Below are 26,032 nucleotides of genomic sequence, written 5' to 3'. Positions count from 1 at the left end.
GCAGAGGAGATCTTGGTGAATACTTGAGTCTAACTTTATCTTTTAAAAGGTCAGAGCCCTTTTGTTGGGTCCCTCCTCTACTGACTAGTGCCAGAGACAGAAATAGTCCCCCAAACTCCTGACTCCCACTGTTATATTCAAGTACAAGTGTCCATAAGTGTCCTTGAAGATGCCAAGTGGAGCTTGTTCTTTGGGCAAGTTCTTGAAATGTCTTGGCCAGGTAGGAAAACATAATTTCGAGTACAGAGCCACCCTTGGCAGGATGGAATAAAGATGTGGAAATGAATATGCCCTGGTTAAATCCATCAGATATAAAGGGAAACTAAATAGTCAGGAGTTGTTTGTTGCGATGAAAGGTGACTATAGTTCATCTACATATGATCTCTTTAGGATTCACCATCACACAATGCTGTCTCAGGAGTAAGTGGTATTTCTTCTGGCTTTCCTTCAGTTTTGTTTCTCCTCACCTGTGAGTCTTTTGAAAGGGTATACAGAAAGGGAATAGAGCGAAATGGACACAGCAATCAAAAAACAGATTGTGTCTTTCCTACAGAGGGCTCATCTCCGGCTGCCACAAAATTGTTTGGAAAGATCATGGATTCCCTTGATGACAGCATTGCAAGTTAATTAGGTGCACAAAGTCAGGTAATTAGGTAAATGCGAAGAGGCAAAAATTGAGAGCTTCCCTGATGTAAGAACTCTCAGACAAATTGGTGGCCTATTGGATCAGATGCATTTCCTTGTGTATTAAAGTCTTCCAGCAGTTTGTATTAAACAACCTGCAGAAACTTGATAAATAGCAATGATACTTATTCATGTAGCATCAATATGGTGTTCTGAAGATTAATCAGATATTGTCAGAGGACCTGGGATTGCTTTCTGATGCATACATCACGAACCTTCCTGTCATTCCTCTATCACAAGGGAATGGTGAAAATGTCCTCTGCAAATGGCTGAGACTTGCCCTGAAGGGGAGAGATGAATTATTTAGTTTGGGTACAACTAATCATCAGAGGTTCCGCTTTATCATCAACATCAGTGAGAGGAGTTTTTGTTAAACACGATCTCTCTCTGCTCTCTTCGAGGTCAACTGGAAAACTATTGAATTAAAGGAGAATGAAGTTAAGCCAGAACCTAAGGCTGCTGGTCATTCCCTCTTCCTCCCCCACCTTCACCCACTCTCCAACATGTTCATATAATAGAGCTAAATGATTACACCCTGGGGTCTGTGTGGGCACCCTGATGAGCAGGATCAGCATGCATAAAACAGGCTGGTGAATTAGATCATCCAAAGGTGGGGCGTGCACGTATCACCACGCACCCTGCGCTACCACCATGCACCTAGGCTTTCAGAGCTGCAGTAGATAAGCACAATTGCATCTTGTTGGAGCACTTGCTGTCTGCCCCCTGCCTCTCCCAAAAAGAAGCACTCCAGGTCTGTGGAAGGTGTGTGCCCCCATGACTGTAGTGCCTGGGCTGGCATGATTTACCTGACCTGCTTTGTAGCTGGGGAAAGGGCTCCCTGCTCTGGCTGGTGTTTGGGCCAGGGCAGGCAGCTGCTGAAGGCAACACCTTTGGCCATCTCAAGGATTCCCAGTGCTCACTTGCCATGGGCTGTGCAGGGACTCTGGGAGGTCTCTGTGTGGCGTGGAATCACCCAGAGCTGGATACCAGTGGTGAAGATGGGGTTTGGCCAGTGTGTCTGAAGTGGCACGACATGAGCATCCCTGGATATGCTGCCAAACACACAGTCCTTCTACTCCAGCCTGTGGCAGGGCTACCTGCCTGGACTCTGTCCAAGCTTGCCGTATCATTTGCTCAGCATGGGACCAGTCAGGTTGGTTCAATAGATGCAAACAGGTGATTTTTTAAAAAAATATGATGTTTACACATAAAAATCAAACTTTGCCACTTCAGATCCTTTTAGGGATCAGCAAGAGCAGAGCTGACACATGAAGGGCAGAGAGCAACTACAGCGCAGGCAGGGACATCACTCACCAGGACAAGGCTGGGAAGAGAGAGAGGTCCCATTGACAGTTCAGTGACCATCGGACATGGCAAGGTGATGAGCTAGGTCTGAGGTCCTCCCAGGAATAATTATTGTTATAGTAATTACGCTTCATTAAAGCAGGAAAAAAATTATATGCTTAGGAAAAGCACCTACTTATTTACAATTTTAAAGGTTACATTTTGCTTCCAAACAACACTCATAATAGCTTCTAAAATGTCGGTTTTGACTTTTGCACATTTCTGTATTTGGCAAATAGTTTCAGATTTCTTGAAAATGTCTCTTCCACTCAGTGTTTTCACCTTGGCCTAGCATGAGTCTCTGGCAGAGAGCACCTTATCATTCCTTAGCCAACAAAACAATTACTAGTAACGTGCAAACAGTGATAGAAATACTGAATATCTTCCTTAGGCATTACATTTACTTGTTCCCCTTGTGCTCTGTGTGCATTTCAGAGCCAGCTTTCAGCTAAGCAACTACATCCATGTTTTTTGCCACGCATGTGAGGAAGACGAGAGGCAGCAGGTACAAGTTGAAATAAGAGGTTCAATCCAGGTAAAAACGGAAAACTCTTTCATCATGAGGACAGGACAGGAACAGGTTGACGTCAAAGCTGACCCTGCTTTGAGCAGGAGGTTGGAGTAGAGACCTCCTGAGGTCCCTTTCAGCCTGAATTATCCTCAATCCTGAGTGCATTCAACTCATCTCACAGAGACAATCCCTCCTCCACCAGCTCTGTATGATGGACTCACCCTGTGGAGACCAGCAGGGCTTTGCTCTTCTCCAAACTCTCCAGAACCTCCTTGGCAAATGATAGCCAGAAGACCTTGGCCACAGCACCAAAAATTCATCCCAGCAGCAAATTCTCCCCAGCATATTGCTGTGAATCTGTAGCTCCGATCCACCTTGGTGCATCCACAGGAGAGCACTCTCAGAGCTACTGATCTTCATGACACTCCTGCTCTAAAAGGATGTGTATGTCTAATATATACAGACTGGATCCTAGACGTGACTGATTTCCTATTGAATAAATATTAAAAGGGAAAATACTGTTTTAGGGAGAAATGACCTCCCTTCATAGGTCTTCTGAAGTCCCAAACTCAACTGATTCCAAAGGATTTGCCCTCCCAGGCCAAATGTCTAAAACCTCATTGAGGCAGTGCCTACATTAGGCAGTGATCAATTATTGCCATTCTAGGGGAGAGGATAATGCCAGAGACAGTGAAGAGCACAAATACAGAGTTGATGACCCTGGCAGTATGCTGCACAGATTCACTTTGGTGCATGAAACATCCAGGGAAATAGTTCCAACAAGAATAATGCAAAAAACATTCTGAATCTCTCTACCAACACCACAAATAACGTTTACAGAAATCTGTCACTGCAGAAACAGGGACAAAATGAGCCTCCTATTCTTTCTCAATCAACACAATAAAGTCAGATCTCGGTAGGGCCATTTTGCATAGTGAACCAATTAATCAGTCCAGGCACCAGATCAGACAAATGATTTTGCTCCTGTGAGGAGCTGTCAGCACACTACAATGATGAAAACAACTAAGCATGTATGGAACTAACTGGGAAAGAAAATGGTACCTGACCAGAATATATTTTCCACTCAATAATGCCTGCTTGAATTTAGCCTCTCCAGTCATGCCAAACCTCAAGAAGCCTGGAAAATACATCAGGAGGAAGAATAAGTCTGTCTGGTGCAAATTGGAATAGTCAACACTCCTTTGTGAATGGCACCGAAACACATAGTAGCTCAGCCAGTCATCGTTCATGCCACCATCCCTCAGACTTCAGAAATCTCGTCAGTTATTGCACCATCTTGATTTCTCGTTCTTGGGCAGAATAACAGCGAAGGACACAGTTACCAGACTTGTGACACAAAACATCAGCCAACACTGGTGCAATTCTCAATAAATGTGTAGACCATGGCACGGCAGAAGGATTTCTGTGTTTGTACTGAAGGACAGCCTCACTATGAATGTATGGATGATGATTATCCATAATTTAATCACCCAAATGGCTTGGAAAGTCTGTGGCTTTCTGTAGCTAGTCATTTGACCCACTCTTTTGAAGGGGGAATTTCTCCTCTAGCATATTTTTAGAGAAAGACATTTCAGGGTACTCATTTAACATCTCTAAAGCTTGTCTCAACATGACATTTGAAAAATTTATAGGGATGAAAGCACCCATAATTGTCATTTTACAAGATGAAGTTGCTTCTTTGATTTCTTAACACCATTCAGTTCTTTCTCACAGGCTCTATAGTATGACCCTGTCGTTAAATTTTTGTTCTTTGATTTAGTGATTCCAATTCTTAAGAGCTTAACAGAAGTTTTATAGAATTTGGCGCTTATCTTAGAGATCTTGCTCTCAGGGCAACTGATGACATAAGAATGTCACATTTTATCTAAAAGAATAAGTTTCTAGTCCTCCAGTTACAAAGCAAATTTAAAACACAGATCTGAAATATCCTAGTGGCTTGCAAACCAGAAGATAAATTGAAAGAGTGTTTCTTTCTGTATGTCATTATTTTCAAGTCAGTCTTAAAATGGTAGACTCTTGTAAATCTTCTAAAATGGCAATTATGGGTGATTTCCTCCATAGAAATTGTTCAGCATCACACTGAGACAAGCTTTAGAGAAGCCTGATTCATGATTTCAGAATATTTGAAATTGGCACTGCTATCTGTAACCGTGAACATTTCAGTGCTTGGGTCTCCTATTCAGATATTGTATGTTCTATGTGACAGTATGAAATCTTTAGTCTGCATTTGTATTTCTGCTCCTCCCAGCCAGCTTCCTAAATAGTACACACAGATATTGCATAGACAATGTAATTCTACCAGATTTATAAAAAACCATCATATCCATTCCCTGTTTCACTCAAAGGTATTACTGGGCATCCTGATTTGCCCTGAGTGCTCTGCACTGGTTCACAGGCATTTCTAGTATTTTATGTTTTGTAGCTTTGTTGGTTTTCTCTCTGTGGAGTCCAAATCTATTATCATGTCTATATCCATAATGACTACTCTGTAAATTTGTGGCTTTGATTGAAGGTATCACACCATATTTACAGTGCAATATATTTTTATCCAACTACAGAATGGATATTAATAGAAGACAGAGATAACTTCTGTGAAGTGCATGGACCATAAGACCTCAGTTCCTGTTTTCCTTTGCAGACCAAACCCACAGTCTCTCCAAAGGCATTTGTCTAAATGCGCTCTTTGTTGCCTGTGTGGAGCTATGGTCCAAGTCCCAAAGCTTTCCCAGGGAACTGCCACTGCTGGAAAATGCAGGGCTCTGGCAGAATGAAACCATTTTTCAGGCCTGCGCTGGTGTTGATTCACTCAGCAGCTCCCAGGGTGTGCTCAGGGCCAGACAAAGCTCCAAAGCAAGGGAGAGCCAGGCCGGGGGCTGTGTTTCGGCTGGCCTTCATGCCTCACAGGAGGGGAATGAGATCAGCAGCCACTCAGCAGCTAGGGAGGTGAAAGACAGGAGGGAAATGGCTGGGTTAGACAAGATGTGTACCTGTAAAATGGGAATACACAAATACGAGAGCTGCACCCTCAGCATCTTCACAGGGTGGTGTTCAGTCCTTCTCTACAGAGTACAGAAGCAAGTGGCTGTCCTGCCAAGGTGCCTCACATTGCCCCATCGAACATGGGTATTCACCTCCTAAGGAAGCAGAGCAATGCTGGTGGAGACTGCCCGGTTAATTCCACCTAAGGTCTCCCCTGAGTATGATCCCAAAAACTAAACTTAGCTGTAGAAGGTGCAAAAAATGTCTAGTCCCATGTTGGGTATCTCTGGAATGGTACACCAGATGAGAAAGCAGAATTTCTAGCATATGGGAAATGTCCTTGCAGTTCTTGTTTGAAATTTGATTGTGGTTTGAAGTGTACTGAACCCATAACTGCCTGAAGCCTCTCAGAAACTGAAAATTCCAAGAAAATGGCACTTCAGAAACAATATGATGTGATGCTTGAAAATAAATGTATTCCTTGTACCCTAAGGCTGCCTGGGGGATCTGACTGGCTTATGTGTCCAAACGTTGATGAAGAATCATTTTTAACATGCATACCTGGTCCTTTTTCAGTGATACCCGTGTGCAATCACAATTCCCTTTTTTTGTTAAGGTCATACAGAGTAGATGCAATAGAGAATGCAATGTTTTTAATGTATACACTTGTTTAAATTGAGACTTAAATAACGTTATGACAAGCACCATAGAGTGAAAAAGTGGTAAGTATTTTAAAATGAAAGTCCCAATTCATCAAGAACGCTCATCAGTGGGATTATTTCCATGCATGAAGTTTGGCATTCATTTAAGTACCTTTTTGGACCCGGGCCAGAGAAGAATATTCATTTTGATGAGTTTGCCATTAATCACACTGAAAGATTAAACACTTGGTTTTGGGGGGAATCACATAAGTAAACAAATTATTTTGATTTTCTATAAAATATTGCATTGGTCCAAAAGGCCAGATGGTTGCAATTTACTCTTGGAGTAAATGCTTAGTTGCCATTAGATGTCTGTGAGACAGGAGATGGCATTCTATAAATATTGCATGACCATGACCACGGCAGGGTGATGCTCGTTCCTAAATTGGATCAAGCGAATGCTGATATGTGAAATATGCTCTCTGCTCTCCTTGCCTGCCCCTTCTCCTACTACCCCTGCTCTGTTCTCTCTGATTGCATCTTACCATGCCTTATACCCCTTAATGCCTCGATATTTTTAGAACCATCATCATGTTGAAGGCATGGTGGTAATCATATGTGTGTAGACAAAATATGTGAAGCCATGTAGGTTGATAGTATGCCATCTTCTACAGACATTTATAACCTGCTTGGAAAGACTCACTAAGGAAGTGGCATATGTTACTAATTAGTCTTGTTGCTAATAATAGCAATCCTCTGGTTTATAGTGTTTTTTTTTTAATTTGGAGCAGGTGAGAACCACCCAGGGTCCATGACCTGCCTGGGGTTCGTGAAGCTGTTTGAAGTGTGTACTGAAAACAGAAGCTGAAACGTGAATCACGTAAATATCCAGATGAATGCACACTTTGTATAAGGGTTACTTCTCTATGAGAGCAGTTGTTTCTGCACCTTCCTTTGAAACTTGGGAGCTGTGCATGCCTGGGAAGAGTTGGGCAGCATTGTCTGGAAAGCTTCCAACACACTTTATGGAATAGGAATTTAATAGAAATTTAATAGGAATTATTCACCATGAGTAATTTGGGCTGAAAAACAGCAACTGTCTAACAACAACAACTGGAACAATGTAGGACAAGAGGCAAAGAATAGTTATCCAGGCAAAATTACAGGTAATATTTTGAATTATATTCTTCCTTTAGTATGACATCATTGACGTGAGTAGTTATGTTGTAACTGGGATCCTAAATACCATTTTCTATGGGGTAACCTAGGCCTTCTTTGCCATAAGCTTGATAAGGTACGTGAACACATGAAATACTGGTACATGGGGTACCGGCTGCCAATATCCCAAGCTGTGATTTTGAGCCTGCCATTAACATCCCTTAGGTTTCCTTCTAAAGCTTTTCTGTCTGTTTTGATTCTTTTTTTTAAAAAAAAAAAAAAAAAAGTGGCATATACATCTAGTGCTCTTCCTCATTCACTCACATACCAAAAAAATGTTGAACTCTCTGTATTTTGCATTTTGAGACCCCACCTGCAGTACTGCATCCAGCATCCAGGAAAAACATGGACCTCTTGGAGCGGGTCCAGAGGAAGGACACAAAAATGATCAGAGGGAAAGAGCACCTGTCCTATGAAGACAGGCTGAGAGCTGGGGTTGTTCAGCCTAGAGAAGAGAAAACTCCAGGGAGACCTTATAGTGGCCTTCAAGTAGCTAAAGGGGGCCTACAGGAAAGACGGGGACAGACTTTTTAGTAGGGCCAGTAGCAATAAGACAAGGGCTACTGGTTTTAAAATGAAAGAGTGAAGATTTAGACTAGATACAAGGCAGAAATTTTTTACAATTAAGGCGGTGAAACGCTGGAACAGTTTTCCCAGAGAAGTGGTAGATGCCCCATCCCTGGAAACACTCAAGGTGAGGTTGGTCAGGGCTCTGCACAACCTGATGTAGTTGAAGATGTTCCTGCTCATTGCAAGGGAGGCCAGACTAGATGACCTTTAAAGGTCCCGTCCAACCCAAACTATTCAATAATTCTATGATTTACCTTCAGCCAGGAGTCAAAATCCCATGACGATAAAACAACATAATTCAATGACAGATTACTTTAGTTTCAGGGGGTGACTTTCCAAAGGCTGTACTTCTTTGCTTGTTACAAAAAAAAGCTTAACCACTTTTTCCATTAGTCTTGAACAAATATTATATCTCTCACCTACTATAATGCTTCACTTAACAATCAACAAAATAATAGGTTATTGTAGCCTTAACCAACAAAGCCATCTCACCTTGCTAATTGTAAGGTTCTTCTACTAGTTTCTATATTAAGTACGAAGAAGAAGAAAAAATAGGACAAATATAATTTTCTAATGAGTCAGAGAAAAAACAGAATGTCCTTGGGAGCAACTGCTGTAAGTTATATCCCTATGAAATAACAGGAAGACTGAATAAGGAAAAGTGAGGTTATGATAGTTATAAAGGTAGGACATAGCAGCAGACAAGTCCTAGGCATATGAAGTAAGCATGGACCATGGCTGTGTGGAAGCAGGCTGGAAAATACAGAGAAATCAGATTTGTATCTTCAGGGCTACACTTGGTTTTTGATGGCTACTTTGATGAATGGATTTGAACTCACTCATTTGATGTCCATAAATCCATAAATGTCTGTGGTTGTTAAAAGAGGACACATCTGATGATAGAAAAATGTAGGTGCCTCACATGGTAATCCAAGAAAAAGACAAGCTGAACTTTGTTTCTCCATGCTGTGTTCATAGGGACAGGCCTCTACCCTTGTGGTAGATTACTGATTTCCCACTCGTATTTTGGACTCCCTCCAGGAAGCCCTGGGGCACTGGATGATGAGCCTGGGGGAACCCTGGGAAACTATCACCCAGGTGGTTCTACCATTGTGACCCTCTGCAGACCACCAGTTCTTCACCCCACCAGAAATATAAACTGGTGTAAGTTCAATAACATGGAAATGAGGACAACTACTGTGTAGCTGGAGTTGCAACTCGGTTGTATTTTAATACCTTGATTTCACATTGTCTGTAGGTTTGGGCTCTTCAGACAATGGATGTTATTTATGGACAGTTCAAAGAAAGCAGATTTAACTACTTTTTCATTTACATGATGGGCAAACAGATCCAGTATTCATGGAGTTTCAGGGGCTGTCTAGAGAATTGTAAGTACGTGGTTTGTAAGTACAGCATTAGTCTCAGCACTACAAACAAGAAGCGCTGTCACCTGCCAGGAACAGGTTGTGGTTTCTGCTCAGATGGACTCCAAGAAAAGGGCATCCAGTACATACAGTGCACACAGAAGAAACTCTGGGGCAGAAGGGACAGGGCTGGGAACATCACAGGTTGGAGCTCCTGGATAACCCCAGTTGAGAAGCATCACTGCCTCAGACTCCACAAAGAATGGATGGAGCAGTGCAGGGATCAGAGTGAAAAGGCAGTGTGGCAGCATCCAGTGAGCATGAGCAAAAGGATCAGATGATTTGCTACACATGGAGAGCCAGAGAACAGCCTGCCAAGGACTGTTGCAGAAAGGTGGCAGCAGCGGGATTTGAAAACTCCCCCAAATTCCCAGATCCTCAAAATTTTCCAAAGGTTTTACAGAATTTGAAAGAGTCCTAACAGAGAAGAACACCTGAAGATGTCATAAAACATCTCTCTCCTGCAAACAATGCAAGGTGGAAAAGAACTGGCAGTGAGTCAGTGTCCAGGTCAATGGTACAAAGCCAAGGCCCGTGGCCGTACCACTGAGTCCCCAAGGAGCAGACTGCGTTTGGGGACTCAGGAGGAGGAAGACAAGTCATTTTCCAAGAACTGATCTGACTATGCTAATTGTTAAGCTCAAATTCAAACCCAGAGAGGGAAGTGAGGAAAAAGTCAGCAGTCATTTAGTACAAAATCAAAATATGGAGAACAGAATTAATCAAATTATCAAAGATACAAATGGAAGAATTATATTGAAAAAGGACCAAGTGGCCAAAAGAAGGAGAGGCTATTGCATTATCAGAACTGCTGGGATCTGTTTGACGACAGAAACAAGTCCTTTAGCACTCAGTGATTAGTGCCCTAACCAGTAAATCACATACCATTTGGTATCTTCTACAAACTACCCATTCACACTACAGTTATCTCTTTGTAGATACACAGAATTCACAAGAAAAATAGGTAGGTGGATGGGAGAGGGTATCCTCTTTTTAATACATGCTGGAGTGTTATGCTGCCAAAACTAAACGACCTTAGAATTTCTAAAAATTATATAAATTAATTTCCTTACTCAAGAATGTTCCATCTAATCCAGGAAATTTAGTATTAAACCTCATCTTGAAAGTCAAAGAAGAATTGACCACAGAATTAATTTTAGTGGTGGCTTTGAAACAAATCGTCTTACTTAATTGGATTTCTTGTGTACAGGCAAAATGAAGTCCAGATTATTATTATAATGAACTAATACGTATACTCATTCTCTTAAAAAATGGAAACAACTATGATCCAAATAACCTGGAAAGAAGCATGTGAAAATATGATTGTTATCTCTGATTTTTTAAACATTTGTCTTAAAATAGCCAAAAAAATCCACAATCCTGCAGTCAAGGAAGAGTCAAAACTTCTGAAAACCATGCTTAGAAGCAAAATCAAATAATCCATTCATGTTCAGATATACATACAGCTCTATTGACAATAGAAATGAAAGATCACTTTAGAAGTTTTGAGCAAATGATAAAAAAAATCAACTCAGCGTACACTAGTAGGGAGGAAAACTGGCTAAACTAGCCAATCTCAGAACTACAAGAATCATAATTAATGAAGTAAACTTCTACCAAGGCTAGACAGGAATTGTCCCCATGCTATTATGAGTTTCTATTATGCATTAGGTGGTGAGATACAGGAACAGGTTGCCCAGAAAATCTGTGGATGCCCCATCCCTGAAAGTGTTCAAGATTAGGGTGGATGGGGCTTTGACCAACCTTATCTATTGAAAGATGTCCCTGCCCACAACAATGGGATTGGAAGTAGGTGATCTTTAAATGTCCCTTCCAACCCAAATCATTCTATGACTCTATGATTCTGTCAACGGAAAAAAAACAACCCAAGCCCTCCCAAAGTTATGTGATACAAAGACAGAAGGGCAGGTCAGCAGAAGGAAGACAGAGCGATATTGATGCAAACATGATTGTATTGTTAAATGAACCTGGATGGACAACATGCCTTTTGCCGTGACTGAATAGAAATGCTACATTTAGAGCCAAAGGTTGTAAGATGCTTTCACAGGCCAGGGCACAAGTCTCTGGAGAACTGCCTTGGAAAAGCACTAGCAAGCAGTAGTGGATATTTAGCTCACCATGGCCTACCGTGATGATGTAGGGGATAGAAAGGCTAAATGGGACTGAATGTCCATGTTGGATGTCAATTGCCTTGGGGTTTTCCTGTTTGGGGTCCAGAATTCAAGAAAGTGTTGATAAATTATGGCATGAATAGTTAACTCTAGCAGGTCCCTGAAGGATTTGTAAAGATGCCTCAGGAAAACAGCCACAAGAAAAAACATCTGTGTGGCATACAAAAAAAAAAAAAAAAAGGAAAGTGACAGAGTTGTTTGATCACTGTTTAACAGAAGTTTGACACTGAAAGAGCTCGGTGTGGTGGACAAAGGTACAAGAGTCCAGTCACAGGGAGATGAGGTCAGACAACTTCAGACTAGGAGCTGGATGCGAAATTTCTACCAGTGATGGAAATTGGCAACTTGGGACAGTTTACCAAAGATGGCACTGGATTTTTCTTTGCTTCTTGTCTTTAAAGTCTTTAAATCAAGACTAAGATTTTTATCAAGAAGACAGTCTTGTTAGAGTGGGACTCTGGGAAGGCTCACATCCTGCCCTTGGGAAGGTGTTGGAGTAGAATAGTAGGATCATAAAGTTCTGGCCATATCAGACACAAATTTGGAGCCTGGATTGTAATCTAACACATCTGTGTATGCCTCTGGCTTTGAAACACCTTCAAACCCTTAACATTCTATGTAAAGAAATGTCTAAGAAGGAAAATTATTGCAAGTAATCAGACATTAAATATTTTTGTTGTGATTAATCTGAATACCAGTTCCATTCTCACTGACTTCCCTGGAGTTTGAGACACGTCAAGTGACCTTGTTCCATTGAGTCAGTTGCTCAGATTTAAACTGGGAGTGCAAAATTAGTGATCGGACTGCGCTGCACTGAGAGTGTCTGGTTGCAGTTTATGCCATATGTGCATTCCATTTCAAAGGGGCCTGTGAGAACAATTTTGAGGACATCTGTTAGCAGGGCGGTCCCACAGGAACACTCACAAGTTGCTTGTGAAACGGCCCATTTAAATTTTGAAAATCCTCTGCTTTGTCTATGAGATAGGGGATTTTCTTTATGATTTGTCAGGGTTGACTCTGCTGAATCCAACTGCACCAGCTTTGGCACTCCATCCATAACCCAGTCTTTAGAAGGAAACCGTCCATCTTTACCAGTCAAGATGTCGAATTTACATTTCATTCATTCATTTTCCATTTGTGCAGCCAGGTGTTGTAAGGTCTGGTGATATCGCTAGTTTCCCACACAGAGTATTTTTTTAAAGAAGGAAGTATTTGAAATTCATCTTTGAAAGGGCTTGTCCATCTCTTACAAATGCCTTCTCGGCTTTACAAACCAAATATATTACAAGTCCAGTTTTTAGAAGAGAGTCTTGAAAGGCTCATGGAAAACTTCAGCTTCCTCATAGTTTGAACACATTTTGAAATCAGATTATCTCAGATCTCAGTCAAAATATTTGGTGATCTAAAAAAAGATAATTACCTCTCCCCACAAACCTTGCCTCAAAATAACTTTGCTATTGACAGCTCTTTAGTGCCCCCTCATGATGATTTGTGTTTGACAGCATAAGCAAGAACATGAGCTTTCGGTTAACTCAGGAGTGATGTTTGATGTGCAAACTTTTGCACTTCTGCACTGTAGGTGACCCTTTGTAATGAGATAAACATATTTTAAAATTGTAGCCTTACCATTCACCTCCACTCCTGTTACAGGAACAGAGCGCAGTGCTCTTGTGCAATACTGCTATTGCAAAAGAGGACTAAAACCCAAATTTTGTAGGGTTCTGTCATGTTAAATTTTGTCAAATGCAGATTAAAGAAGACATTCTCTTCTAATTCTCTGTACTTGGTATTAGTTCCATTGCCCCAAACTGTCTTGCTTTTTGCAGGAGTCTTAGAAAAATAGAAGTGACATCCTAAGCCTATGGATGCTGATAACTATACTTCGGTTCAGTAAGTTTAGGATTTTGCCAATGATTCAGCCTTAAAAAAGAAGAAGAAAGGTACCTTGTAAATTGTAGACAAAGGGTGGGGAATGAATGGGGAAGGACTACAACAGGAATCGACCTGGCTTTACTCAATTTAAATGTGTATATACCTAAGGCTTGTAGATGCGTGTGTGTTCATGCATTAAGCAAAATAAAATCAAATCTCTTCTTGAACCTACTTAATGTATACATTTGTGAGAAGTCAGCTGGTGAGTGGTCATTAGCAGAGCTCACTGAAGTTTTTCAGGAAAAATAAAAGTATCTTCCAAATATTAAGCTCCTTTTCTGGCAGGTCTCAGTACTGGTGCTGATGAGGTGCTGAGAACGCTCCCCACAGGTCCATTTAAAAATACTTACCAGAAGCATTTTATAACGAACAAACTCCTCTGCCTCATCTTCATTCCTCCACTCTTCTGATATTGTATCAACTATTGAGCTAATATGGGGTTCCCAGCACAAGGCCACCCATTAATGGAAAAACTGTTTGACATTTCAAGTGCTGTTACTGCTCTGCAAAGAATTTAGTAATTCTAGTGATCACTGGTACATCTTTACCAAAGGTTACTTTAGTTCCAGTGTTGATATTACAGACAACTAATCAAACAAGCAGCATCTCTCAGAAGGCACTGTTGATCAGCAAAGTTGTATTTTGGACATGAAACCGGTCTTTTGGCCTAAACAACTTGGGTGGTTCCATCTTTTTTTTTTTTTTTTTCACTGAGAATAGAAATCGACCTGTCAAAGCTCACAAATAAAGAACTTCTTGGAAATCGGCTACTTTTTCATAAAGACACAGTCTTCTCTTATGGTTGCTTAATGGACTAGGAAGCTGAGATTGCCTTCTCAGAAAAAGTTTCCAGAGCAGTTTAGCTGCTAAAATAATGCATCTATAACCATGGTAAAAGTAGTCACCTGTTTCACTACTGGCACATCTCTGTCATTTTTGTATTTGCCAGTATCTCTAGATGAGGAGCCCGTAACACAGAGGGAATAAGAAGGTTTGTATAGTAGAAGACTGTAAGTACTGACAAACTTAGCTGATAATAGAAGCAGTACCTGAAAACTATTTACTGTGTTTGTTTCTGTACTATAAGCAAGACACATTCTGGAAAAAGGCCTTTAAACACATAATGCGGTGTAGAGGAAAGTCTCTGGAAACAAGAATTCTGCAAAATACGTATCAAAAAATTGAGCCTGATACACAACTCAAGATGACTTGATGGGAAAATATGAAATATTTTATAAGATATGAATCTTGGAGGTTTTCCAGTCCTTTTAACTTGTGAATCATCTGAGGGACTCCCTTTCCTAAACAACAGCTCCATTTATACTTGGTTCTCAAGATCTTTCAGATGGAAGAAATACAAAAACCTTTAGATGAAGGACCGCTGTCCTGAGCTGCTGATGGGGACTCATGCAACGTCTAGCAGGATACAGTGAGCTTGGGGAAGTGTAACGCTAGCTATGCTGCATAGTAGTTCAGAAGAGGTAAGAGCTGAATCACAGCTTGATCCTGCCATCCCACTGGGCTACAATCTTTTACGGAGTAATTGCACATATGCCAATAGGGTTGCAAGAAAGGTGAAGTCAGCCTGGAGATTTTAACAGTACAGTGGCTCTGAGAAAGGGCTGCAAGATGTACTTATTCCTAGAAAAGTGACAAAACTGATTTAAACCAAAAATCAGGTACAAAGCAAGTGAAAACAAGAATTCAAAGACTGCTGTGCTAGCATTTTGTCTCTGCAGCACATGGGCCACATAAACCTGCAAGTAAATGCTTAGGGGCACTCTTCTGTGTGGAGCGTTTCAAAACCCCATGGAGCAAGAGGCAGAGCACAGCCCAGCTGTCAGAGCTTCCTCACAGCCTTCAGCACTTCCAACACATCTCACGGTTCTTTCAATTCTTTAATACCTTATTAAAAATATTAAGCATCAGTCCTGGTAAGAAGATTTTATTTTGCAGGATATGGTAGGGATGTTTCATGTTCATTCTTTGCCCTGTTGCAACTGATCCTTTATTTTGCTTTCTCTTAGCCAATTTCTAGTCCGTGACAATATTTTGTCTTGTATATTAGGGTATTTGTTTCCCAGATTGCCCCCTGTGAAGGACTTTGTCCTATGCCTCTTGAAAGTCCAAGAAAGTCACATCCACTCTTCTGGCAATGTATTAAAAAAACTCTAGTAGATTGGAGAGACAATTTCTCTTCACTGAATCCAGACCGAGTCGTCCCCATTCTGTCATGTTCATCCAACTAAACTTCTGGTTTTCATTAGTTTCAACCAATGCGGCTGGCACTGGAGAAGGGCTCGCTTGTCCCCCATCCTAGAATCAGCTCTTTCTAAAATACAGATATGACATAATAAGAGGCAGTGTATTTTTGTTAGTAACTCAGCTCCTTTTTTCTTAAATTCCTCCAGTTCTCTTGGGACATATACCTTTCATTCCTAGCAGCTTGTGGCTCTTTAGCTTGTTCAACACCTCATGTTTTAACATCTCACTGTCTACGATTTGAGCCTGAAAAAATACATCTGGGGCCAATACTTCCCAGCATTCTCTGTGGTGCAGACTGATATTAATAAATCCTTTAGCTCCACTGTAAAGCTCTTTATGCTCCTAAATACTTTGTTGTCACCTTGGCGCTCTAGGGAGTCTCTTGGACACTTCCTGTTTCTAATGTGGGGAAGCTTGATGTCGTTGGCTATCTGCTCCTCTGGAAGCACCATTCCATGTTGTAGGTGCCTTTGTATATGTGCCTTTATAGGCCTGCATTTCCATTTTCTGACCTTTGACTCTGAGGCACACTGTTCTCCTCATTCGCAGCGTGTGGCTGAAATAGATACTCCTAAAATGCACAGTGCACATGCAAAATTGGGACTCCTTAAAAGCCTGGACATGGCCAGGTTCAGCTCTAAGATGAATAAAGAAATAAATCATATCCCCAGTCACAGCTTCTTTGGAGTGTTTAGTTACCACAAAATGAAACATCAATCTCTTGATGGTCACTTGCCAAGATGCCCAGTTTGAGGAAGTATGTTCTCTGGAGAAGATATTTCCTTCGAGCCGATAACACCGAGCCAACAATCCCTTTCAGAATTGATCTCGAAATGAACAGTGCATTCTTCCACAGGCTCATATCAGTTACAGCTCACTGCAAAACACACCCAAAGAAAACAGAGCACCACTGGACTGAGCAAGCTTGATGGCACAGCTAAGCTCTGGAGGAGAGCTGGAGCACCCACAAACTGTTATTTCTCTAGAACGAGGAGGGGTATTTACCCACCAAGAGCTCAGGGTATTTACTTTCCTAAATGAAAGTGGTGCAAACCCTCCTTGCCAGCTTGCAAATAATTTCTGTTCTAGCTCCCTTCTTTATGGGTGCACATTTCCCTGCCTGAATCAGCAAACACTGATTTTGGCAGATGTTTTTCAAAGGATGCAAAGTGTGGGTGTTTGTCAGAAAAGCCAGTGTTTATCCCTCAAGGATGCTGAAGGTTTTATGTAGAGCAGCTGGCCTGGCCTCCCTTGGTGGGTAAGACAATAGATGTCTTATGCTTCTTGGTCTGTCTCTCAGATAGGAATTTATCGGCTGTATGAATATCTTCAGAGCAGCTCTCCATGGCATGACTGTCCCTGAGCTATCACAACTTCAGAAGAAGCTCAGACCCAAGAAGCATGCATTTAGGAGAGAATAGATAACATTTAATGACACTATTTACAAGGCCAAAATCGCACAGACTTGGAAACAGAAAACCATAAGAGATGTGGAGAAAATGTCTGTGGATGTAGTCCAGGCCGAAGGTATTGTCCTGACCAAGCTTTCCTTTTCTAATTATTAAAATTATTTGTATTTGTATTGTTGGACTAACATGTCATTAAGTTCAACCCTTCCTTCAGGATGTTGTTAGCCACTGGACAGGAATTGGTAATGAAGAGCTGTATCCTTGCTCGGACAGGGCAGGAACCCATCACAGGGGACAGTAACTTCAGGCTGATGTCAAAAGTTATTTATGTTCATACACTGTCTGTGGTGGGCTGATGGGCACTGGCTCGGCGTTGGCTCTGGAATTCAGCTGCCCCAATACCGAGGCAGTGGTTGCCATATCCTTGCTTCAGAAACCCTCCTCAGGGGGGTAAATCGGCAGATCCTGTCCTTTTCTGACAAGGTTTTTCCCTCAGTCTAGTTATCCACTGTACTGAGATCCCACAGCCCGGCCCCTAGCACCCAGGACCATGCATTTCTCTATAACCTCTGGATTTGTCTCAGGCAAAAACCTGCTTTTGGTTTACTCCTTTCAGTCACTTTCTGCCCCGATCCAATCTCCAGGAGCCAGGGGACATGAGATGGCTGCAATTGCCACGCTGGTCATGAAGAGGACAGACCGACTGGGTCAGCCCTGTGTCAGCCATACATTGCTCCACTTCGTTTTCTGTGCCTTCAAATCCCTTGTCTTCACACTTGTCACTTGAGATAGCAGGTAGGAATGTGCACAAATGTTTTTATAAGCAAACACAGATCAGATTGAAATGTAACTGTTCAACTGCTACGACTTGCCTCTCTATTTTTCAGTGCCTGTAGTTAGATGTAATTTGTGACACTCAGTTTAGATATAATCTTTTACATTGATTTAGCATGTCAGCCTCATACTGATCCCACACTTGTCATTTGTAGACCGTGCAGACTGTAAGCTTCTCTGCCTATTTGAGGGCTGACATCCAAATCCTTAGTACACACCAACGTCCTTCCCTGGTTGTGCTCTTGTAATCATTTTCCTGGCTTCTATCCTGTCCCAAAACATGACTGAAAATGAGGTTCCGTTGATTTTCTGTGTTTCCAGGTTTTCTCTTCATGTGTCTTAAACGCCTTTACTGATGTCATCCCTCCAGCTTTTATTGGCACGTGAGAAAACCTGGAAGATCAGAAAATCAGCTGAACCACATCTTCAGTCAATCTCACTGGGCTCATCCAGGCAATGCTGCACTATGGCAAAATTCTTCTTTTTGTTTTGTGTTCCTGTTTCAGATGATGACAAAATGAGGATGGATTTTGACTCCATTATATCAGACTGGAGCATTGTAGAGATACAAGTTGTGAAAAGGGCACCTTGCTGTATATAATTCATGGCATCAGAATGAAATGAAACGAAACAGCATGTTGCTAATGCCATTTGGCATTATAATGGATTTAAATAATCTTTCTGGGGAAGAGAACACATTTTTTACTTTATTTTAAGAGAACCAAGAAAGCTAACCAGTTCTTTGCATTTTGAGGCACCTTTCTGATTCATTGTTCTATTCAAATTGAGCTTTAAAATCTCATTATTTCTCTTTGCTCTGCCTATTAAACTTTCCCTTTGCCTCTCATGGTTTTGTGCAGCACAGTGGAGCTAACAAAACCTGATTTAATTACATTTTGGAAGAAGACCCAGATTGCAACCATAGAGCTGCCACCCTCACATAACCCCCAGTCAACTCCCAGGCTGGGAACATCACCTGTTGCATCTGCAATGTAGCTCCATGTAGGAAAATATGAAGCTGAGGCCCCTCTCTGCTAAATGTGGCAGTGTACAGTCCCCTCAGTTGTTGCAATAATGATAAAGTTGTATTTTGATGTAATTAGCAGCTTGATCCTCAAAACTGACCTTCAAAGATACACAAGGTTCAACCTCCATTGCCCAGATAATGAGTTGAAGAATAATAACACAAAATAAACATTTACAAATAATTTCTCTCTTTACTCACCAAACTCCCTGGCCCAATCTGTGGGGTGAGAGGACACAACAATGTCTTTCACTTAAGAAACACAAGTAGCTTTACAGCAGGGATAGCGAGTTGACTATAAGAGTCGCCAGCAGAGATAAGCTGAGATATGATCACTATCAGACCCTTTTTTCTAAAGCAATTTGACAGTGTCAACATTTAAAAATGCTGTGGCTGAGCTCTCCGGACCCGTGGGAAGGAGGCCACACTGAAGACATAATTTTGCATTTAGGGGCAAGCGATATCCCAGAGAGACATGTTCTTGTGGGAAGAGGAGGAGGAAGGTGATGGTACTAAAGAGAGACCTTAGGGCGGCTGGGGACACAGCTAAGCCAACAGCAACCTTTACGGGTAATAAATCCCCTGCCCCATCCTCCAGTGCCAGCTGGCTACCAAGGACTATTTGCTGCTAGTTCCTGAGGACCACAGCCCAGTGGGATGGGGGACAACTATGCCAGTGTCCCTTCACCTCTCCTACGCAGGTGGCAGAAACACGATGGCACTGCAGGAGTCTGAAAGGATCTGTGGATAACAGCTTTGTAATTTTAACTGAGACGTCTTCCTAATCTCGCAGCGCATCCCTTTTGGTAACGAAAGAGGTATTGATGCATGTGGAAAATGGAGAGCTGGCTCCTGGCACAGGAGCTTACATACTCTTTTTATCATCCTTGGATCTAGCTCAGTTTCACTCCACTCCAGAGCCTATGAACAAAAGTACTTAAAACGCGACTGTGATTCAGATATCAAGCATTTAACTGCATTTTCTAGGTCCTTTGCTCTCGTAACAGAAAGCTCACATCCTTTCCAAAAGAAACAGTCTCCTGTTCTCCTTCCAGTGTCTCCTGTTGAGTGCTTTGCTACTCAGTATATGATAGTATTTACTCATGTCCCTCTCCGCACCCTCTCCTTGGAGTGATGCCTGCCTAGCAGTGATATTTTCGCAGGTTTCAACCTCAGCCTCCCACAGTCCTGTCCAGGTGGAACGGGTCAGCTTTCAGGGAATGCCATTATTTTTCTTGGGAAAAGAAAAGATTTGTAACACAAATGAAGTGTTACTGAGATTTTTTTTTATTTGCAGAAAGATATGTTTATTCAGCCACAACTTTGTCTATTGACACGTTAAGCATCTAGTAAATCAGACTTTGCAGTAATTTTTTTGATAGAAGTTTCCACAGAAATAGTTCAAGGCTGGTGCAAAAATTGGTATGCTTCTTCACAAAAGGAAACTAAATATGAAATTTCAGTCTCATCTCTGAAACATTAATTTTTCCAGCAGGTCTGCCCTGCTGACAGCACGTCTTGTATGTTCCTGCTCAGTGCTGCTCTCCCTGTGGTCAATGAAAAGATCTTCCCTCCTTCTTCTATTGAGAGGGATCACAGTTGACTTGTGTTTAATCCAACAACTAATTACTTCAAAAATGAGGCTGTATAAACATAGTCAGTGGAAGCACGAGGCATTTATGTGCCTCAATAATGACCTAAACAGGAAAGCCCATGCCCTCTCCACTCCTCATGATCTCCTTAGCAGGGATTGTATCAAGAGCTTGCAGACGTTATACGTCAAGACATGCATAGTGTGGCAGGATTGTACCCCTCAGTTAATTTCCTAATAATTTCAGCCTGATCTAAATATTTGCAGCTTGTCTGAAAGTTTAACTGAGAGCTCACAGCCAGGATATGACTGGTCTTCACTCCCTATCTTTCCTGAACTCCTGGATGCAGAACACCCCCCACCTTCACCTGCGTGCCACCAGCAACATGGCTCTGCAGCCAAAGCTGGCCTGGCCTGCACAGCTGTAGTTTCACATGGAATTTTGGGAGAAAAATAAAAGCTGATGAGACCTTGGTTGCTTCTGTGACTGTTCTGCCTGGTCTCCTTGCTTGCCTTGTTTACAGTCAAGGGGAGAACTGCGATACCTCTGCCAGCCCCAGCGCACTGTTGGTGGTGGCCCGAGCAGATGCTGTCGAGCCCTTCCCACTTCCATCAGCCCTGGGTCAAACTCAGACCTGGCTGCTACGGGCAGCCCCAGTCTGTTTGCAGAATTAGCGCCCCCACCATGTCCGTTTTGTCTTGCCAGTCTCCTCTTGGTGCCCACAGGTGCCTTTTAAAGATACCAGGTGCAGTGGTTTCAGCTGTTGTCTCCTGTGGTTATCCATCCAAGCAAGGGCTGGATCAAGCGCTGTGCATCAGGGAGCGACAAAGCAAACCCCCACCTCCGGCCTGGGCAGGCTCCATGCCTGTACCGAGCAGGCTGGAGCTCGGCAGAGCAATAAAACTTCACCCATCCTCCTGGTCCCACTGGAGCAGAAAGACCCCTTGGTGCTTGCAGATGGGCAAACAAAGTGCCGGAGAGTCTCTCCCAGGGCAAAACAAGGCCAGCTCTGAGCAAGGATCCCCTTGTTTTCATGCTTGACCTTCAGCATTCCTGTCTGCAGATACATTTATGTTTTTCTTATGTGTATCTTAACTGCAGATATACTTAGAGCTTTTGCATGCCCCTGGGTTGTCCTGGATGAGGAGGGTGAGGGCAACGCTCTGTGCCCAGGTGCGAGGTCAAGAGAGAAGCTCTGCAGAGTCCAAACAAACTTGCTCCAGCTACACCTTTCTGCCCTGGGGTAATTGCCCTGCCCACAGACCATATTACAGACTTGAACACTGAGAAACTCTGCCCGGGGGGTACAGGAGGTTTGAAAACCAGTGCTTGTGAAATAGGGGAGCAGGCAACCTCTGCTTATGCAGCACCAGCACAGAGCCCAAAGGGCATCATCTTCCTCACCCCCAGAGGCTGCAGCATCTGGTGAACACACTCACCTGGGGCTGAGCTGCTCCCTAGGGCTGAAATTAGTAAATCTACATTTTCCCCACGGTCATGACACTTCTTAGGTCATTTCAAGCTAGGAAGTGTTTGTGCAAGAGTGCAGACCTTCACCTTAGCGTAGACATATCCTTATGACATGGAAACCGTGGGACTTGAGTTACAGGTAGGTCTGGCCACAAGTAAGAGGGGAACAGCAAGCTGCTGCTGACATTTGGGGAGGGATTTATGTTCTCACACTACAAATTCTCAGGTCCTGAGTGACAGTCTTTCTGCTTAATAGGGGAAACAGAGGACAATCCCACTTAATAAATGACACACATATGCATGCACACAATTATGGTGATTCAGAAGGGCTAATTCCTCCAGACTAAGAAAATGATAAGCAAATTGTAAGCAAACAGGAGGAAAGGCAAAGACAGAAGGCTAATGGAAATCAATGATATTTCAAGCCAAAATAATCACAGTCCCACAATCAATAAAGAAGATAACATTGGCTAAAATCCCTTCCAGACTGTGACAAAGTGAAAGCTCCAATTAGAAATAAAAAAATGCCATATGACAAAGCGGGAGGGAGAAGCAGATCAGAGCTGATAAAAAATGCAAAGTTCTGAAGTGTATAAAATTGGTAATGCATGATAAAAATATCAGGGAAAACAAGGACTTTTAAAAAATATGCTAAGAACTAGGACCTCCTTCTACTGGACCAGAGGACAGAGATCCCATGATGCAAGAAGCAGGCAACAGCAAGAAGGCAATTCTCCCAGTCCCTCTCCCCCTGCAGTCTCCGGGGGAGCTGGAAGGGAAGACATGCCAGACTACCTCCACTCCCGTCACGCTGCAATCCCACTTAGGGGATTTTCCATTCTCTGGCCCTGCTGCACATGTGAACTATGGAGGCTTCCTTTGCTTTGGTCCCTGCTGTTCTTCACCTGGGCCAGCAGAGAACAACAAATTTCCCCACAGAGAGGCTCGGTCTCCCCGAGGGATGGGAACTTTCCATTACATCCTCTCCAAGAGACCTGTTCTCCTTTGAACACAGACAAGCTGAGGTCTTGATTCTCTGTGTTTTCACAGTGTGGCATTTTATGTACTAGTCTGCCAAGCCCTTTGTCTACCAACCACATTAATACAGGCAGGGGACAATAGCTGTAAGACATAAGCTACATCGAGACATTCATCTGCATGGCCGCCTTTACAGTGTATATCCCACTCAACCTCTCCTGAAATGCTTTTGAGCACTGTCACAGAGTCTATGCCTGCCAAAACATGGATGGCTATTAAAGTTATTTATTTGAAATATAGCTTTTGCTTCCCTTTTGCTCCCCATGTCATAGCATTGCACTGAACGGGCCTAAACCAGCTCCTCTTCTCCATTATATGCTTTTAGTTTGACAGTGGGGTGAAGGGCTCTGTCGTTCTCCCTGCCTTAGTCCCATATCAACTGTCTGTGTGCAGAAACAAGGCACAGCAGGGCTATGGGCAATTATGCATTTAAAAATCAAATACCCAGGCAGGTGTTTTCAAAACCTTCAGCTCTTGCAGGAGGCACTGCCCACTAACAAGCTCTCCAGCAGCTCTTCCCCAAGGTTTTGCAGACAGTCAGTGACAGGCCCATGCCTGCAATAATCACCTCCCTGTGTTTGAATGCTGAAGGGTAAGGGCAGCCACAGGGGATTTCTGGATACAGGCTTGGTGCAGGAATTATTGTGATAGTGACATTTCCCAGTGGCCTTCAACTGTGAGCCAGTAACCAGCCAGGTCTCCAGTACTCATTTGTGGCCAACACATCTCCCTCTTCCCTGGAGGCTGAGTCTCACAACAGGGTTGGTCCTGGTGGCCTCGCACCTCCTCTTGTCCAGCAGGTTCTGGTGCCCAGTCCCATGAAGGCAGCTTGGTGGGACCCCGCAGGGCATGACACCCCACACCACCAGTGTTCACGCTAACCCTTTGACCCCCACCAACATGATTTTAAAGCCAGTTATTGGTTTTGCTGAGAGTTTGATTTAACTTTGTAGTGACACATGTTCCTCCTCTGTGAACAGTCACACTCAGCTCTATTTTTTTTTTCTCCTCCTGAAAGAGAGAGAAAGGGTATCAGAGATTTCCACACCAGATGCATTGCTTATCTGCTCTGTGTCACAGGCCGTTGGATATTGGATCAGCTCCTGATAACACATGAATAGATCCCCATCCCACACCTGAAAGGTTCTTGGGATGACTCGTCTGAGTACACACTGACTCCTCGGGTGTTGTGAGTACAGCTATAATATAAACCAGCTGTGGTCCAGTTTGGAAAATTATCCATCCATGTTGCCCAGGAGTGAATGTGACTGGAAATACCTTTAAATAAATAAAATATATCCATCTTCATCATAAGCTGCAGTAAACTCCTGTTCCAGAATGGTTTATACTTAGTGGGCACCCCATTATCCTGTGAACAGTATTTATTATGATAGATATAAAAAACAGGGAAGCTGTTCTTAAAACACCTTCCACTGAGGCATGCCTCTGCCTAAAACTATGGAAAATGCAAGATGCAAAATGCAAAAGGGCAGTACATTGGAAATGTGCTGAAAGGAAAGGCTGAATCCAGATGACGATAATGGTTGTTGGAAGCAAATTCCAGAGAAGGCACCTTTCAGTCTCTTTTCAAATGTGACAGAGAAAACTGGAGCTACTGACAAGGCTCTGTGTGCTCTTCAGTTTCTTCCCTGCATTTTGGAAAGCAGGAACTCCTCCATTTGTCAACAGACTGAACTGTATCAGAGAGTGCCCGAGTCCTGTCTGGTTCACACCACAGAACGGAAACAAAGCTGTTGGCCAGAGCTTCACAGGGAGAAGCTCTCAGCTACTCAGCTGTCTGTATGTTAAAATAAAAGGGCAGCTCCTTGTTCACCTGCTGATTGCTACTGAAGATCATACAATCTTTTTGATACCAGCTAAGCAGGTCTGGGCTCAGCCTACGATGCTTGATGGGAGAGCTCTCCCACATGCAGGGCCGCAGGTGACCCACCAGCATTACTCTTAAGTCAACAAAAAGACTTCCAGTGATTTCAAGATGTAATTCAACAATTTGCAAGTACCTGGATGAATAAAAGGTTTCTGATATGGTCTTAAAAATCTGAAAAAGGTCCTTGTAGTGAAAAGTCAAGCAATACTATGAAACCTGAGAGAACATTACAAGTGCTGCTTTTTTTTTGCTCCGATAGTAGAAGTCATGTAATGAGGAATATTTACACTCCTCATTCGCAGGGCTTCTTCCACATTTTCTGAAGACAAACTGACGTAAGCTTATTCCATCCTCACCCCTGAGGCTGAAAACATATATCCAGAGGCAGAGATGGGAACTTAAACTACCTTTGCTCTACATGCGCATAACTACATTTCTAACTACACCTCTGGGGCTACTTGTAGGAGACTGCAGCAAAGCCAGGGAGTCCAGGGAGTCTCCCCTCAGCCAAGCTGATGAGGAATTTGTACAGCTCCCTACAGTGCTTGAGCAGACAGGGCAAAAAACTGTTGCAAATCCTGAGACCAGAAGCTCTCTTCTCCACTCTCCCACAGAGTTTGAAAAGTCAGCATTTCCTTCTAATTAATAGTATCTGTGAAAATGAGTGAAGGCAGCATGGTAAGTGAAGTATTTCTCGAAGGAGAGAAGAATGAGCCAACTGCAGAAGTGCTTTTTAATATAATCTTTTTTCATTTACAGATCCTACATCCATCCTACAGAGCGAGGCTTGAACACCGTGGGCTGTAACGTGGAAAGCTGCACCGCCACTGCTCACCTCTGACTGCTGACAAAACCCACTGCAGCATATTCCTAGAAAGAAGAAACACCTGAGCCCACTACCAAGTCTCCCTTTGAGCTGTGCCTGCTTGGCAGGAAAGACCAAAAATGCAAACAGACCTCAGTTTTGCCCTTTGTGTAGCTTAGGTCAGGGCTTGA

This window comes from Numenius arquata, chromosome 5 (genome assembly GCF_964106895.1).
Source record: "Numenius arquata chromosome 5, bNumArq3.hap1.1, whole genome shotgun sequence".
In the NCBI taxonomy this organism is placed as follows: Eukaryota; Metazoa; Chordata; class Aves; order Charadriiformes; family Scolopacidae; genus Numenius; species Numenius arquata.
The sequence above is the reverse complement of the archived record's forward strand: the minus strand, read 5'-3'. Positions refer to the sequence as shown.